Source organism: Ambystoma mexicanum, chromosome 8 (assembly GCF_040938575.1).
Source record: "Ambystoma mexicanum isolate Mex_15411 chromosome 8, UKY_AmexF1_1, whole genome shotgun sequence".
Lineage (NCBI taxonomy): Eukaryota > Metazoa > Chordata > Amphibia > Caudata > Ambystomatidae > Ambystoma > Ambystoma mexicanum.
Genome location: NC_090929.1, coordinates 71,473,805 through 71,492,247, shown reverse-complemented (window position 1 = coordinate 71,492,247; position 18,443 = coordinate 71,473,805). Strand labels below are relative to the sequence as shown.

Genomic DNA, 18,443 nt, shown 5'->3' with positions numbered 1-18,443 from the left:
CAAAACTTCCTTAACCTTGTTAACTACCTAAACTAACTATTAAACAAATACTTTAAATTTGATCCTTGAAGATTAATTTCTTTGCACATTAATTTCTGTTGAAAACACTTTGAAAATGAAAGCAGAGTGAAGCGCTCCCACCAGTGTTGCCGCTTGCCTGGTCACTCGCCGCAATTCTCTGGTTTTACCGGTTACCTGCCAAAACCTCTTAGTGTGGAAACCTGGCCTCCTGACAGTGAACAAAAACACACAGGACCTTCCTCCTTGAGGAAGAAAGATGAAAGGCAGTTGAGAATGTCAGTATTCCGCCAGAGTGTCAAAATAAACCAATCAAAGATGTTCTGGCTTCCATGACCGATCAACAGTAGGAGCATCTCCGCCATGATAGATTGGGGAAACCTCACCCAAGATATATTAAGGACCCATTCCAAAATGGATAAACCTCTTTTAAAAAAGAATCTCAATTCCCCAAACTAACATAATTACATAAGCCTAGACCTGACCCCTGTATCCCTTCTCCATAGCGTTGAATAGTACCTTCTTGGGGTTTCTTAGTACCTTTTGTTAGGTTTTGTGTCTCTTATCCTCTGTGTTTTGACATTCTTAAATTCTTTCCCCTTTACATAGAAGAATGTTACCAGGCTTCACGGGGAGTTTTGAGCATGAATTATTCCTCCATGCCTATGTTATCACCAGAACCTTTACACACTTGCAAATCACCTCTTTTTTATCACGCAACAAGTGCCTGGGAGCCCGTAAGTCTGCCACCACGGACTCACTCCCCACTTTGTTCTCTCACCTTCCGGTCACTTGTCTGCTTCCCACAGTGAGCGGGAAGGAGTTTTCCTCCCCTGTACTTACCTCATTCACTTGTCGCCCTGGCTTGTGCCCCCTGTTGTACTCAATAGCTCCAGAGCCCTAGGTGCTCAGACTCTGGCAGTGGTGGCCTAATTCTTGTCCTTGAGCAGACGCTGGTGCTTTTGCTACATAGAGACAACCTTTTAGCTCTCCTCTTTAAGTCTCTGCTCCGGGCCAACCAACTGCCACCGCCGGGATGGGTGTCTGTTGGCATCCCCTCTGCACTTTTCTCATGAAAGGGCTTCCCGGACCGAGTTTCAAAAGTTCCCTTATGACTGGTGGACGGGGGGGGGGGGGGGTTTGGGGAAGCGCTATGCCTCCGATCGCCTGTGACCCAATGCTGACACTCTTTATTCCCCCTGCAGGCTGACTGCATCCGCTCCCGGCTCTCGCGTTCACAAAATTCCAATGCCGAGGGAGAGCCTGTCTCTGCCTCTCCTGTCACGGTACTGGATTTTCACTCCCTCGCTGCCCCGCGGTTCGTCCCTCCTGCTGTCGACAACACTCCTCACCTGCCAGGCTTTTCTCCCTCTCCTTCAGCGCGGGGCGGGGGGGGGGTCCAGCCCTCCGCAGAATCTCAACCTAGATCTAGCCTCGCCGACCGAGAGGCCTCTTGCTCCTCCTCCAGGTCTCATCTATCGCCTGCGGGCCTCCCGGGGCCAGCTCCACATAGACCAGTAGGTTCCCTCGGGCGACGCCTTACCACAGTTAGCCTGCTCAGTTTCTTGATACAATGCGCCCCAATCCGCCTGGCTTTGCAGCCGAAATCAATCTCTATCCTCACCACCTATATACGGTCCACACTCCCCTCGATTCTTCATGCAGGGTATCTCACACGGAAATACGTGGAATTATTGTTGAGGGGCATGAGAGCATCCGTTGCGGTGCTCTCCTGTTGGCGGTCATTTTGGAAACCTTTACCCTGCATTTTTAGCACATTTTTCTCAAGGAAATTGGCCAGGAAGACCCAGTCCATTCCAATGACTGACCTCCGACTGTAGTAGCAAGAATACATATCCAATGGAATTATGATTAAGGGCCAAGCAGAATTTGTAATATTAATCTGCAGGTAAGGGAGCAGCAATGATGACCGCATACAGTGACTGATTATTAGGAAAGATTTCTATTTACATCACCTTTCCCTCCATTTCTATTGACCCCCAAACCTTTTGCTCTTATTTTTCATTCTGACCACCTTTTGCAGTGCAGTGATGCCTTACGCTTCGCTACACTAGCTTTTGCTTAGTTGTCATGGGGAAGCCATGTCCTTCATGCTGTCGGTACTCGGAAACATGTTATCCTTAGTCCTGTTACTTTGTTGCTCCTTTTGGTAACTTGTATCATTGTACAATGCATCTTACAATGTAGTTCAATGATTGGGTACACGGTTTGCCCTAGAGTCTAGACTAACATCCAGAGGATTTCTGGTTACTCTCGGTGTGGCTAAAGGTCAAGCTGGTGGCAGCAGTTAATTTTTCCTATTTGGTGTAATTTACTTTAGCCTTACCGCATTTGGCTACCAACTGTGGCTAGTGTCCCAACATGGCCGTGCCACATGGTTTTTGTTTGTCCCTTAGCCATCTTGTCTTTAACCTTTCTTCCTGGCTTGTGCGGCCAAGTATCCTGTCCAGCTGCAAGAAACGCAAGGAGACAGTGGTCCCGTTAAAAGAAGGCCTGGTGACCAACTTCTGCTGCTATCCTGGAAGAGCACTGTCTTGTAGTTGATCTTCAGCACTTCTGAGAATGAGCTGTGACCCTTGCAGTGGAGGGAACAGCCCTTCTCGATGTCGGCTCGGAGACCTATAAAGAAGAGCCTTCGGAAAGGTCCCCTGGACCGCCCAGTGGCTGACCAGGCCAGCATTTGGGCTACCGTGCTGCAGACGTTGCCGTTCCGAGTTGAGGCCTGGAACTTGGGGGATCCTCGTTGTGTGCTATAAGACTCGCCGCTGCAAAATGTCATGGTCCTAGCATAAAGGGAACCCAAGATAGGAAGCAGAGTCTGACAGTGGGAAGTGAATCCTCTTGCATCGCTGTGCATCAATGGCCGCCGTCCGAAACTGCTTACCTGCGTCCTGTCCTGTCCTGAGAGGGGACCTACATCAAGATTTTCTGCAGTCTTCAACTTGAAGAGCTTGCACCAGCATTTGCGGCTGATCGCATCAACTCCTTCTCCAGCATTGGATCTTTCATAGATTCAGATGCTTGAATATTCCCCGTCGTCAGACTGGGAATCCTCGGTGATAAATATAATAATAATAATATTTTTTTTTTTAAATATATATATATATATATATATATATATATATATATATATATATATATATATATATATATATATATATATATATATATATATATATATATATATATATATACTGCCACCTAGCAGTGCATGTACATAGCCCATTATAGCCTATGAGCCACTTCATTGTGTAGTCCCTCCACCTCACTTTGGTCCTTTATGGCCCCAGCCAATGAGGTGGCAGGGCTTAAGCTCCGCCCCCGGCAGCCATCTTCAGATTTTTCACCGCAGTCTATCAGACACAGGGAATCCTCAAGCTCTCTGAGCTTTTCCAAATTCTTTCTACTTTTGTGTGGAATATATTTGTAAAATATATTCCATCTTGTTCCCCTTCCTAGGGGCTTTCTTTCCAATCAACCTTGGTGGCAAAACTTGTTGTTTTCCTCTCAAAATCGTCGACTGAACTTCTCTTCAGAAATGGAGGCACCTCAGGCTGTCAGGAAGCCTTCCCTGTTCAGGGACTGCACGAGGTGCAAGAAGAAATTGGTTTACTACAAGGACCCCCACGAGCATTGCATTTATTGTCTGTACCCACATGACATTAAAAAATGTGAGATTTGTAAAACTTTTTCCACCAAGACCCTTCATGACAGGCATAGAAGACTCCTTTCATACCTGGAATCCAGGGATCAATCTTCGGACGAAGAGTCTGTCAGAACAGCTCCTGTCCAATCCAGCACTCCATCTGAGAGGCAAACTTCAAAGAGAAGGGCCTCTTCAGTGGAAAGGAGTTCATCTCCCAAATCCAAAAAGAGGAAGCTGGAATTGATACCCTTTCTGCCTCCAGTTGACCTTTCAAGCCAGAAAAAGTCAGCAAAATCTGCCTCCAGAGGTAAGGAGGAGTTTGCAAAAAACGGGGGGGGGGGCAGTCGTCGGCGGGTAAACCGCCCACGAATGAAAGGAAAGGTAAAGGCCCGTCATCGGCCATACCGTCGACGAAACCAGCATCGACAACGACGCCGCTTAAGACATCGTCGACAGTTAGATCATCGTCATCGGACATGTCGACCACGAAGCAATCGTCGACGAGCAAGAAACACCACTCGTCCGCGAAACATTCATCCATGACGCAGTCGTCCACGGAGCACACTCCACATTCGTCAACGAAGCCCTCGTCGACTGGAAAATCTCAGTCGTCGACGGGAAAATCTCAGTCGACAGCGAAGCCCTCGTCGACGGGAAAATCTGTCGTCGACGAGAATAACACCATCCATAACGCCTTCAGAGGCACCGCAAATTTCGGCAGTTACAGAGGAATTACTGCCTCTTACTCTTGAAGCTCCTGTCATTACAAGCAATATCATTGAGAAGAATACTGTAACTGAACCTCTGGTGCAGCAATTTTCACCTTTGGGGCACATGGCAGAACTTCCGGATATAATTCTTCAGGAAGAATTCTCTGATGCGGAAGTGGTGGAAGAGTCCATCGGTCCCTTACCGAAACAATACAGCCCTCCTTGGCACCCGTCCACGGGAGAATCCGAATATCCTCATGACCCGGTGCTCATGTTATCCGTGCAGAGGATTGTAGAAGAATTTTACAAACGGCAAAGGGAGAAGCAAGTTCCGATTAATCCCATTCCTAGAGAGTCATCCCCGATTCCAGGCACATCGGGTTGCTCTCCTTACAGGAGTAGACCGCAAAAACGGATGAGATCCCCTGCTCGAAGACCGGGGAGCAGCACCCACAGTGCTTCACCTACAAGAGTCCCGTCACCACAGTCATCGCACAGACAGCGATCTCCGGACGTAGATCCCACCATGGTACCGTCCACCATCTCAGTATCAGACTGGCAGGAGGATCCTTTTGGTGAATTTTCGGAACCAGAAGAAGGAGAAATAACTCAGGAGCCAGACGCACACAGTGATTGGGATGACTACGTCGTCGAGAAGCCCTGGAGGAGAGACTCACCGGGCAAGGCCTCACCACCGGATGATCTCGTTTCTTTCCACACCATAATAGGTAAAGCCGCAAAACTGTTTAAAATTCAGGTTTCTTCGGAGGAAAGGCAATCAGTGCTCTATGAGCACAGGGACAAACGAAGGAGGACAGTGACCACAATTCCCCTCCTCGATACCATCTGGGATTTCGGATCCAAGATCCTATCTACGCCCTTATCGACTCCGGCGTTGGTGTCCAGGCCAGAAAAGAAATATAAAGCTCCGGATTCGGCACCGCTTTGTTTAAGGGGTCATACGAAACCGGACTCAGTTATTACAGTGGCGGTCAGAAAGAAACTCGCCAACCCCTCCTCACCTTTGTCGGCTCCACCGGATAAGGACGGACGCAAATTGGAAGCCATGGGCAGGAAAGTTTCATCCTCTGCATCACTTACAATCAGAGCGGGTAATGCACTGGCCATGACCGCACGATTCGATCGCGAGCTTTGGCTCCGCATGTCTAACTTGGCGAAACAATTACCACCGGAGCTCCAGGAGGAGGCAAAATCCATTATCGCGGATGGTGAAGCAACATCGGATCACATGATCGACGCGGCAGTTGATGTGGCCGAATCAGGCTTCAGGCAGATGGCGCACGGTACAGTGCTCAGAAGGCAGGCCTGGATGAAGGCTACTAACTTTAGACCTGAAGTTCAGGCGCAGATTCTGGACATGCCATTTGACGGTCAAGATCTCTTTGGGAAAAAGATAGACGACCATTTGAAAGCAATCAAGACAGACACTGACACAGCCAGAGCCATCAGTTCTTTAAAGGACAAAAGTAAGGACCATCGGTCTTTTCGTCCCTTTAGAGGTTCATCTTCCAAATTCAGGGGATACAGTCGTTCCTCCTCCTATGGTCAGAAAGCACAAGGCGGCACGTACCAAGGCAATAAATATCAGTCATCCAACAGATACGCCCATAGAGGCAGACGTGGCTCCGCCCAAGGGAAGTAGCAAGGCAAGCAGAACTGACGACCAATCTCCCCCCCCCCCCCCTTCGCCACGCCCCGGTGGGGGGAAGGGTGAGCCAGTTTTTCCAGCGCTGGCGGTCAATTACATCGGACAAATGGGTGTTACAGGTGATCCGAAAGGGTCACACCTTAGAATTTCTGGACCAACCTCCTTCCCTGCCTCCAACATCTCGCAGAGTGCATATGCTAAAACAGGTCATGTCCGAAGTGCAAAAACTGCTCCAGAAGGCAGCAGTAGAACCAGTTCCTTATTCTCAGAGGGGAAAAGGTTTTTACTCCCGATTCTTCCTCGTCAGAAAGAAAAACGGTCAATGGAGACCCATCTTGGACCTGAGGGCGCTCAACAAGTTCATCAAGCGCATAACTTTCAAGATGGTGGCTCTACAAGGGGTGCTACCTTGGTTAAACAAGCACGACTTCTTGGCCACTTTAGACTTGGAGGATGCTTATTTCCACATCCCGATCCATCCAGCACACAGGCAGTTCCTCAGGTTCACAGTGGGAGGGCTCCACTTTCAGTTTCAAGTGCTTCCGTTCGGCCTAAAATCGGCACCAAGAGTTTTCACGAAATGCCTGGCACCGGTAGCGGCAAGTCTCAGGAGAGCAGGAACGGACGTTTTTCCATACCTGGACGATTGGCTGATAAAGGCAAGTTCAGCTGCAAAGGCTCGTTCGGCAGTGTCAAGGACGGTCAACCTCCTAAAAGAGTTAGGTTTCTCCATCAACCAGACGAAGTCCTGCCTCGTCCCCAGCAAGGTAGCTCTCTTCCTGGGAGCCGAGCTCGACTCCAGCATTCCCAGAGTGAGACCATCCACAGAGAGAATAGCAGCGATTCTACGCTCAACTTCGAACTTCCTACAGAAAGAGACAAAATCTGTGCGCTCTTACAAATCCCTATTGGGCATGATGTCATCATGCATATTCCTCATACCGAACTGCAGGCTTCGCATGAGGCCGGTTCAGGAAGCTCTGGACCACCAATGGAAACAAGCTTTCGGATGCTGGGAAGACATTGTCCAGATTCCATCGACGTTGCACAAGGCCCTTCGATGGTGGAACGCTCTGAGGAATCTTCTACAGGGAATGCCGTTTCAAGCACCGACATCGACCCTCCTGCTGCGGACGGACGCTTCCTTATCAGGCTGGGGCGCTCATCTTGCGGACCTCCAAACCAAGGGATCTTGGTCGGCACAAGAGTCCCAACTCCACATCAACGTGTTGGAGCTCAGGGCCGTAAGGTTGGTGCTGAAAGCCTTCCTACCGGTTATAGCTGGTCAAGTTCTTACAGTCCAGACAGACAACACAACCTCCATGCACTATACAAACAAGCAGGGAGGCACGAGGTCTCAGATTCTGTCGCAAGAGGCCCAACAGCTATGGGCATGGGCCTTGCGCTACGGGATACAGATCAGGGCAGAGCACCTTCCAGGAGTGGACAATGTCCTAGCGGACAGATTAAGCAGAGAATACACAGCGTCACACGAGTGGGAGCTGGACGAAAAACAAACCCAACTGATCTTTGCCTTATGGGGCCATCCGCAGATCGACCTTTTCGCCACCAGGAACAACAAAAAATGCAAGAGATTTGCGTCAAGATACCCCGAGCACCAATCGCTGGGAGACGCGTTCTCAGTGGATTGGTCGGGGAAGCTCCTCTACGCCTTCCCACCCATTCCCCTCATGTCGAGGGTACTTCGCAGGGTGAAGGAACAGGATTGTTCCTTGATTCTTATTGCACCCGATTGGGCACGGCAAGTCTGGTACCCGACGCTGAGACATCTATCCTGCAAAACCCCGATTCGTCTCAGATTTCATCAATATCTACTGACACAACAGAACTGCAAGGTCCTCCACCACGACCCGAGGAGCCTGTCCCTCAAGGCATGGTTCCTGAGCAGCGTAAACTAATGCACCTAAAGTTACCATCAGAATGCTGGGATATCATCAGGGCGGCTAGAGCCCCGTCCACGCAACTCACCTACACCAGAAAATGGACCAGGTTTTCCAAATGGTGCGAGACCTCTGCGATCGATCCCCTCACGGCCTCGGTTGATCAAATTCTGCCTTACTTGTTGCACCTGGCTAAATCAGGGCTCTCACTGTCCTCTATCAAGGTCCATCTGTCAGCCATAGCGGCCTACACAGTAACCGCAGAGACGCAAGCCTTACTTTCCTTACCAGCGATCAAGATCTTCCTGAAAGGACTGATGCGTACTTATCCGCCTACACCTACACCAGTTCCGGACTGGAGCCTCAACACCGTCTTAACGGCCCTCATGCAACCTCCCTTCGAGCCCATACATAGATGCGATATGAAATTCTTGTCCTGGAAGGCATCCTTCCTGGTAGCCATCACATCGGCCAGAAGGATCAGTGAGTTGCAAGCTTTGTCTTCGGAACCTCCATTTACCTTGTTCCAGAAGGACCGCGTCATCTTAAGGCCTCACCCCAAGTTCCTCCCCAAGGTACTTTCGGAGATGTCCTTCACTGAGCGCATTGTGTTACCAACCTTCTTCCAGAATCACGCTTCGGAAGCGGAAAGGACATTACACACTCTAGACGTTTCTAGGGTGTTGAAGTTTTACTTGCAAAGAACCAAGGAGTTCCGCTCCTCAAACCGGCTATTCATTTCCTTCTCTGGCCGTTCCAAGGGCCAACATATATCCAAACAAAGTCTGGCACGCTGGGTATCGTCCTGCATCACCCACTGCCATCAGTTGAAAGGCGACCCTTTAACTAGACCGCCGTCTGCTCACTCCACCAGAGGAAGGGCGGCGTCAACAGCATTCCACGCAGGGGTGGCCTTGAAAGACATATGCAGAGCTGCCACGTGGAGCACTCTCCATACTTTCGCGAAACATTAATGCCTGACTGAAGATACCAACAAAGAAACTGCAGTTGGACAGGCAGTGCTCCGCCATCTCTTTGTGTAAGGTAGGACCAGCCTCCTTTCCCACCTTTCCCGAAGTATGTAACCGTTGTGTTGCTGCATGGTAAAGGTTTGATCAGAAATATGTTTTTCTGTAATTATGCATATCTGTTTATTATGGTGGCATGTTTTAACTGCTTGGTATTCTATTCAAGCATCTGAATCTATGAAAGATCCAATGCTGGAGAAGTCTTAGTTACTTACCTGTAACTGTATTTCTCCAGCATTGGTATCTTTCATAGATTCACATGCGCCCGCCCGCCTCCCCTGAGAGGCTGCTCCTATGCTCGGCATCCATCATACTGTAATCTCTACGGTTCAAAATCTGAAGATGGCTGCCGGGGGCGGAGCTTAAGCCCTGCCACCTCATTGGCTGGGGCCATAAAGGACCAAAGTGAGGTGGAGGGACTACACAATGAAGTGGCTCATAGGCTATAATGGGCTATGTACATGCACTGCTAGGTGGCAGTGTGTATATATGTGTGTGTGTGTATATATATATATATATATATATATATATATATATATTTTAAAAAAAAATGTATTATTATTTAATTTATCACCGAGGATTCCCAGTCTGACGACGGGGAATATTCAAGCATCTGAATCTATGAAAGATACCAATGCTGGAGAAATACAGTTACAGGTAAGTAACTAAGACATCTTAAACGTGTAGGAACTTTAATAATTATAATAGTCTGGGTTTGCCATTGCTTATTCGCCAAGCACTCCGAACATTGGGGATCACTTTTGTTAGCTAGAGAAGCTTGTCCTATACCACTTGGACCTATTCATTGGACCCCAGAGACCCCACCTTCATTTTTTCCAGCCTCTCAAAACTGTATGGAACTTTGGTGAACCCTGGGCACAAGGCCCCACACATCTTGGGGATGGACTTCTGAAGCTAGTACTGTATCTCTGTGGTGCTTGTACTAATACTTATCTTCTTTTACAGGGGTCTTTATATGTATTTTGCCCTACTCCAGTGATTGTACATATGCATCTATAATTAGTGTTGCGTGATATTACCTGCTAGTAGTCATTTTTCTCTGTTATATTGCCATAAATAAATAGTTTTTATAATTGATTGTCTAAGTTTAATCCCTGATTTTGCACTGTGTGAACTCATTGGGGGGCCCCTTACAAGCTTTGGCTACAGCTCCCAGAGTTGTACCTGTCACTATATTAGGTTGGCCTTCTATACATCAGTCCACCAGGCCAGGGTATAGAAAATCAATCCTAACCCTGATGCTAGGAGCTTGCAGGAGATGGAGATTTTCAATGATATTGTATAAATCAGTATTGCTAAAGACCACCACACTGGGTTAGCCATAATAATCTCACACAGGATTAGACCATATTGAAAATCGAGTAGATTGGATGTTCTGTTGTGGAGTCATTAAACCTCAACCCCTCCTTTCTCAAACATAGCCCTCCCTGGCAGGGTAATACACACCTTTTATCACCATGCATGTTAGGCAAGATTGTATGCAGTACCCTTTGGGTGCACTACAACAACCCTGACCTCCTGGCAATAGGAACCCAACCTTTGGTATAAGTCTGTACTACAAAGGGTGGTATCGTGTTGGGCAGCCAGGCTCATCTCAAGAGGGGTCAATGTGAGCTGTAGGGGAGTTACACAGAGATTCACAGTGACAAGTATCCAAATAAACTCTTATAAGGTTTCTTGATTAAACAATTATTAATTTATTTCAAAGTCAGTTATGGTAAGCCTTCTTCAGAAGGGAGCAATATAAAGCAACGCACAAATACACTTCAATAAATACACACTCTTAGTTTTCTAAATCAGGAAATAACCGTTTGGGATGGCCCAGAGACACTACCTACACCCTCAGGTGACTTCAATACTTAGGGTGCTGGGGACATTAATAAATCACTGTTGCATTTAGAATATTCTTGAGACGCGTCTCAAAGAAAGGAGGTTTCAGAAATAGACAAGTATTCACACAATTCTTCTTAAGCAGGTACGTACTTTCAAAATAACCCACCAATACAAAGTCAGTTAACCATTTCCTGGAAGGAAGGCAAAACACATAAGAGAGAGAAGAGTCATTCAGGGAGCCAGGCCAGCCAATGTTACGTTACCAAAAGTCAAGGTGAGCTGAAGCACTTCTTGCAGGTAAGCAGAAAGTCTTTCACAATGTTTAAAAGGTCTTTGTAGAGTAGAAGAAATCAAAGTAGGCCACAAGCTGATTAGGCTTGTGAGGTAAAGAAGATAATAGCAACTCTACAGATGCAACCAAGGCAAGTCTGCAGCGAGGACAAGTAAGGTTGCACAACAAGAGGTAAGTTCTGTTACACTGTTCAGTACCTTTAGGTTGAAGAAAAAGTGTAGCAGATGGCTTCTGTTCCTGTGCAGCTCTGCAGATCCTGGTGTTCCTGGGCCTAAGTCGTGGGGACATGAGGAAGGACATCTGGGGACTCCTACACTGCAATGGGACGGTCACCGACTGCAACCAGCAATCTTCAAACAAGTGGCACTTCGGTGTTTCAGCTCCTCGCATCTACCGCAAATAGCACCACCGCGGTCCCTGGCTGTCGAGATGGGGTTTCCTTGCATCTGGGGCCCCGCACTCCGTTGAGGGGGCTCAGGCTCGGTCAGTCCTGCTTCCTGGGAGTCCGGATCATCTTCCTGGAGCTCTTGGCCAGCTTAAAAGCAACGCACATGATCTGGTGTTCCTCTTCCTGGTTATTCGGTTCCAGCAGCGACTGCAGTGGACAGTGGAAATTCAACAAGTGGAAATGCAACCAGCTCTGGGAGGATGTCCAGGTGGCTTACTTTGGAGTTGATTGGTCCCAACAACTCAAAGGGAGAAGTTTTCCTTGCAGGGCTTCTCTGTCAATACAAATTTAGAGTTTCAGCACAGCAGCAGGGCTTCACCGATCAAACCAATGGTCCAGGAGTTGCAGCAGGCGGCCTCTTCAAGACGTTTTTCGCATTCCTTTGTCCAGAGGTTGACTCTGCCTTCCAAGCCAAAAAGCCTCGCCTTTTATGCAGGTTTCTTCCATTCATTCCAGGCTAGCTATCAGTAATCGAGCAGGTCATCCTGCCTTCCGTAGGAGCTGCCGGACCCCACAGTCCCTCACCAGCTGCTCTGTGCCCCACTTCTGAATTACAGTGGAGATCAGTTCAGTTAGAGGGGGAAATGGGATAAAACAGCTTCTTACTTGCGCCCTGCATAGGAGTGAAAGAGGTTAATACACCATAACACTTGAATTCCTACTAAACTTTCTCACTTAAAAGCTTTGTGTACCTGTGACTCCTCCACTACTAGCCTGGGGGAATTGTAAACCTTTATACTTTTGCTGCTTTGCAGTTTTTAACTTTCTCCAGCATGGGGTCTGGCATGGATTCACATGCTCATGAATATTCCCTGTCATCAGGCCGGGAATCCTCGGTAAAGAAAAAATCAGTATCAGTATCAGTTTCGTTTCTGATCTGTCTTTCTTAGTAACCAATCACTGATCTCTGGGTCATACTGCCCCCAGCCAATGACTGCCCTCTCCCTAAGCCCCGCCTCTGGCAGCCATCCTTAGATTTTTACCGCACTCTCGTGTTGGGAGTCCTCGTGTTTAGCTCTCGAGTTTTTTACTGCGTTTTCACACTTTTTCAGGAGATTTTCTCATTTTTTCGGTTTAATCGAGCCTCAAGCTCCACCGTTTCTACTTCCGATAACGGGGGCCCATTTTGGAATTCTTCTACGCCCCTCAAGGGTGAAGTTTTCATCGAGTTTACACTTCTTGGAGGATTCCGGAAGATCTGCGGCGTACCTCAACGGACATGGCCCAGGACAAAGGGAGCTCGACACCCGCCCGGATCCAAGCTGTTCAGGAACTGCCCTGGATGTGGATTGTACAATGTTTTCAAGGAGGACAAGCATTCGCAATGTCTCTACTGCCTCCATGGGGACAAGACGCACGTGGAGAAGGACTGTGCGTTCTGCAAGAACCTTTCGGAACGGACCAAACAAGATCGTCGTTCACGCCTCGCCACCTGGCTGGAGAAGGGCACAGCAAGTGAGAAGGCGAAGAAGTCGTCTGAGCGGGCTTCTAAGTCCTTTGAGGGCACCCCGGCGATGGGGGCCCAACAGAAGGCCAAGCACCGCGAGTCCGCGGGCTCCGGGAGCGCCGAAAGGTCGGGCTCTTCAGTTGCCAAGCAGGGCGCTACTTCCCCGGCACGTTCGACCACGAGCCAGCGCTCTGGTTCGGGGAAGAGGAAGTCTGAGAACCCGGGTAGGCCGCTGGAGCGGACCCGGTCGATCTCGAAGGGGGAGCGAGGCGTTGACCCTCCCCCCAAGGCGAATGCCCAGGACGCACCTAAGGTGGTGAGGGCCTTGATCCACCAGGCTAAGGCCTCTACTGAAGTGGTCTCTGCGACCCTGGCGGAGACGGCTGAGACTACGCCAATGGAAACGGCCTCTGGGCCCAGAGTATCCCTGCCGCCGCGGAGGGAATCCTCTTTCCAGCCCACCGCTAAGACCCCTGTGAAGCCCCCGGCTGAAAAAGAGGGGGGGGGGAGGCGGTGGCCGTTACAGACTCGGAATCAGCCTCTGAGGAGGAACTGGTGGAGACCGAGAGGGGCCTCAAAGAAAGGTCCATAGGCCTCAACGAGAGGTTCATAAACCTCAACCAGAGGTTCGAGAAGGTTCGATCCCAGGGGACGGTCCCTGCTGACGTGATTGAAGATAGCGACGAGGATGACGAACAGGGCCCAGTGGAGCGGCTATCCCGTCCGTCGCAGCCATTGCCCGAGCCCCAGGATAGCTCGGCGGCCAATTTGTTGGCAATCCAATCCTTATGTACCGAGATAAGGACGAGATACCACGGACCCCGACAGAGGATCCAGAACCAGGCCCGTCGGGAAACCCTCCGAATAAGCGGAGGAGAGTCCACCCCTCTCCGCCCTTCGTGCCCGCGAGGCCGGTGGACCCCTTCTCCCCCTCGCCGGGAGAGGTTACGGGGACGGATACGGCGACGGACGAGGACGGCGGCAATGACACTGCAGACATCCCGTTGTCATCCCCCCCCCCCCCCGGCGCGGGCGTCCCCAGCCGACGAGGTTGGCTCTTTCCACGCCATGATAACCAGGGCATCCGAGCTTACTGTCCTCAAGAACCCTGCCACAAAACCCGCCAAGAGGGGCAGGTATGAGAAGAAGTACTGAGTCCCCGATGCCGCCCCCTTGTGCCTCAGGGCCCAGCCCACGCCGTACTCGGTCGTCTCGGCAGCGGCTAAGAAGAAGGCAGCGGGCGCGGCGGCTTCCACTTCCCCGCCGGACAGCGAAGGTAAGAAGAAGACGACGATTAAGGCGGCCAATGCCTTAGCGATCGTGGTCCGCTACGACAGGGAGCTCTGGTTCAAGATAGCTCCCCTGCTAGATTTCCTGCCTGATGACAAAAGGGCAGAGGCCCTAGAAATTCTGCAGGAGGGCGAGGTGGCGTCGGATCACACCATTACGGTGGCAACGGACATTGCCGATACCGGATTCTGCCAACTGAGCAACGGAGTTTGCCTCTGACGACGAGGATGGCTCAAGGCAACAGACTTTCGCCAGGATGTCCAGACCAGAGTGTTGGACATGCCATTCGACGGCAACAACCTCTTTGGTAAGGCAGTGGATGAGTCCGGGCCCTTGGGGTGCTTCAGCAGCGACGGCCCTTTCGGAGCTCTGGAGGCAGAGAGGGTGCCTCCAAAGGATCCAGCGGTGGCTCCTCCACCTACCGCCAGGCGGCCCGCTCCGCTTCCCAGGAGGTCTACAGAGGTTGCGGCAAGCAAGGGGGTTCCCGCCGTCATCGCCAAGGTCGCTTCCAAGCAAGACTGACCCAGCCGGGTGGTCGGGCCGCCACCGAAGCACCCCAGTGGGAGGCCGACTGACGAAGTTCGTCAGGGTGTGGGAGTCCATCTCCACCGATAGTTGGGTGTTGGACACCTTGGCCAACGGGCACTCGCTGGAATTCCTAAAGAAGTGCCCTCAAATTCCTCCCGTGGCCAGGAAGGAGAATCACGTCCCTCAACTGCTGTTGGAGGTAAAGGCGATGCTCAAGAAAGGTGCCATCGAGCTCGTCCCCAGGAGGCTCCGGGGCTCCGGAGTATACTCAAGATACTTCCTCGTCAGGAAGAAGACAGGCGGTTGGCGCCCCATCCTAGACCTGCATCGGTTAAAATAATACATCAAGGCGCAGAAATTCAGGATGGCCACCCTCCAGCATGTACTGGGACAGCTGGAGGAAGGCGACTTCCTATCGTCGCTGGACCTGGAGGATGCTTACTTCCACATCCCCATTCTAAAAAGGCACAGGAAGTTCCTCAGGTTCGTGGTTCAAGGACGCCACTACCAATTCAGAGCTCTACCGTTCGGATTGAAGTCGGCACCCAGGGTTTTCACCAAGTGCCTGGCACCAGTGGCGGCGTACCCTTTCGCAGACTTCGGATGCGTCTGCTACAGGAGTTCCTCGACGCCCGCTGGTTTCAGGCATGGGGCTGCTTCGAGGACAGGATCCCCCTCGACGAGGCGTTCCGTCGGGCGATCCTATGGTGGGGCACCCGGCTCACCTCACGACGGGCACAGACTTTCAAACCCCGGCGTTTCAGGAGACGTTGACTACGGACGCCTCTCTGGAGGGTTGGGGGGCCCACATTAGAGATCTCCACGCAAGAGGCCTTTGACTCCCAGAGGAGAGGTCTCTTCACATCAACATCTTGGAGCTCTGTGCCGTGTTCTGGGCGCTCAAGTCGTTCCTCCCGTCCCTCAAGGACAAAGTGGTGAGGATCTTCACCGACAACACCACCACGATGTTCTACATACGGAAGCAGGGAGGCACCAGATCTCCAGCCCTATCCAAGGAGGCCCAGGATCTGTGACACTGGGCCGTCGCCCAGGGGATGTTTCTGGTTCCCTTCCACCTGGCAGGAATAAAAAACACCATCGCCGACTCACTCAGCAGGGAGCTGCGCTCGTGGCACGAGTGGGGACTGCACCAGGATCAAGTGGATCGACTCTTCCAACGATGGGGCAAACCCCAGATCGACCTGTTCGCGATGGCGACGAACTCCAAGTGCCAGAGGTTCGCCAGCAGGTTCCCACAGCCGAGGAACATGGGCGATGCTTTCTCGTTCCCTTGGGACGGCCTGTTTCTATACGCATTCCCTCCATTGCTGTTGCTGCTCCGCCTCATCAGCCAGCTCAAGAAGTCCAGGTGCAGGATGATCCTCGTCGCACCGGCGTGGCCGAGGCAGGTCTGGTTCACAGACCTTCTGGACTTGTCAACGTCCCCGCCAGTCAGGCTGCCGGCGGACACAGATCTTCTCTCCAGAGAAGGAGGCGCCATTCTACACCACGACCCACAGTCGCTGAGCTTGCAGGCCTGGCTCCTGCAGCGCTAGAGTTTGGAGGGTACGATATCCCAGCTGACTGCAGAGAGGTTCTTGCAAAGGCCAGGGCGTCCTCAACTCTCAAGTGCTACGGAAATAAATGGAAGAGGTTCTCTGTCTGGTGCTGTGCACAGAAGATTAACCCTCTGCGGATTACGGCCCTCAAGTGCTGCGGTACTTACTGTCGCTGGCCAAAGCTGGACTGGCTCACGCCTCCATAAAAATACATCTGGCTGCCATCTCCCGATATACCAGGACTACGGGACGGGCGTCCTTGTGGTCTCATCGCCTGAAAGGAATTTATGAAGGGACTATTCCGTTCATTCCCGCCGGTGAAGGCTCCTGCCCCGGCGTGGGAACTTAATGTGGTGCTGACCAGGCTCATGGGAGCCCCATTCGAGCCTATGCATTCAGCGCCCTTGAAGTTCCTGTCATGGAAGACAGCGATGCTCGTGGTCATCACCTCTGCACGACGAGTGGGAGAGATTCAGGCCCTATCTTGCAAGCCTCCATACTTGACTTTTCATGACACATGGGTAGTGCTTAGGACGCACCCCTCCTTCATGCCCAAGGTGCCGTCGGACTTCCACCTCAACGAGCCCTTGGTGTTACCAGTTTTCTTCCCGTCGCCTTTGACGCCGGCCGAGAGGGCTTTGCACTCGCTGGATTTAGCTAGAGCGCTGAAGTTCTACGTGGACCGCATGAAGAGTTTTCGGAAGACGTCACAGCTATTCGTGAACTTTGGGTCTGTGAATCAAGGGAAGGCTCTCTCGAAGACTTCCATTTCCAGATTGCTCTCTGGCTGCATCATGCATTGTCACTGGTTGGCAAACCGACCGCTGCCCGGCTGTCCGAGAGCCCATTCGACCAGAGCGATCGCTGCTACCACGGCGTTCCTGTCTGGTGTGCCCCTGCTGGACATCTGCAGGGCTGCTACGTGGAGGTCGACGCACACCTTCACAAGATTCTACTGCATTGATCGGGACTCCAGGGAGGAGTCCAGGGTCGGCCAAGCAGTGCTGCGCAACCTGTTCGCTTAAGGTGAGCCTGGTGAGGAGGTAAGAGATGTTTAATGTTGAGTTGTTGTATTGCTTAATGTTCAGCCTGTTGCCACCTCCCGTGGCTGTGCATGTGTATACTGTTATGTATTCTTTTATTCATGAGCATGTGAATCCATGCCAGACCCCATGCTGGAGAAGGAACAAGTTACTTACCTGTAACTGTTGTTCTCCAGCATGGGTCTGGCATGGATTCACATGCGAACCCTCCCACCTACCCCTCTGCGGCTCTTCACTTGGTCATACTGCCACTTGGCGTGCTACCAAATCTGAGGATGGCTGCCAGGGGCGGGGCTTAGGGAGAGGGCAGCCATTGGCTGTGGGCAGTATGACCCAGAGATCAGTGATTGGTTACTACTAAGAAAGACAGATCAGAAACGAAACTGATACTGATTTTTTTCTTTACCGAGGATTCCCAGCCTGACGGGGAATATTCATGAGTGTGTGAATCCATGCCAGACCCATGCTGGAGAACAACAGTTACAGGTAAGTAACTTGTTCCTTCCAGAACTTCTTTTTAACAAACTTATTCAACTTATCCCTTCTTAAAGTTTGTTTCTAAACCAAAACCTTCCAACTCTCAATTGCCAAATTCAGATTTCTAAATTCTGCCTTTTAAATTGTTCTTGGTAGCTTCAGAAACTTCTTCCTGTTCTCATATCCACTTTTGGTGAAAAAACGTTTTAAACAATTGTTTGTTCTCTTCACCATAACATCTCAATTCACAACAGTGAGCCTAAATACCTAAATGTACCTCTTCAGACTACATTTCTCAAGATTCTGAGTGGGCTGTTGCCTGTAGTTGAACGCATGCGCGTACATCTAAACTTGAAATGACAGCATAATACCAAATTTCCTGTTGCTGTTTATATTTACAAGTGAGCTTCCTCAGTACTGCATTTCGGGTAGGTTTAAACCTTTCTCTGTACCTGAAACAATTGTCTGCGCATGAGGTCTTCTTTTTCTCATACGCCCGCCGCCGTACTGAA

General features: G+C 50.6%; 1 protein-coding gene across 1 annotated transcript in view; it reads left to right on the top strand.

Moving 5' to 3' along the window:
* Positions 1-18,443, top strand: part of SETX (senataxin) — a 1,477,926-nt gene that overhangs the window by 1,456,842 nt on the left and 2,641 nt on the right. The window lies entirely within an intron of this gene.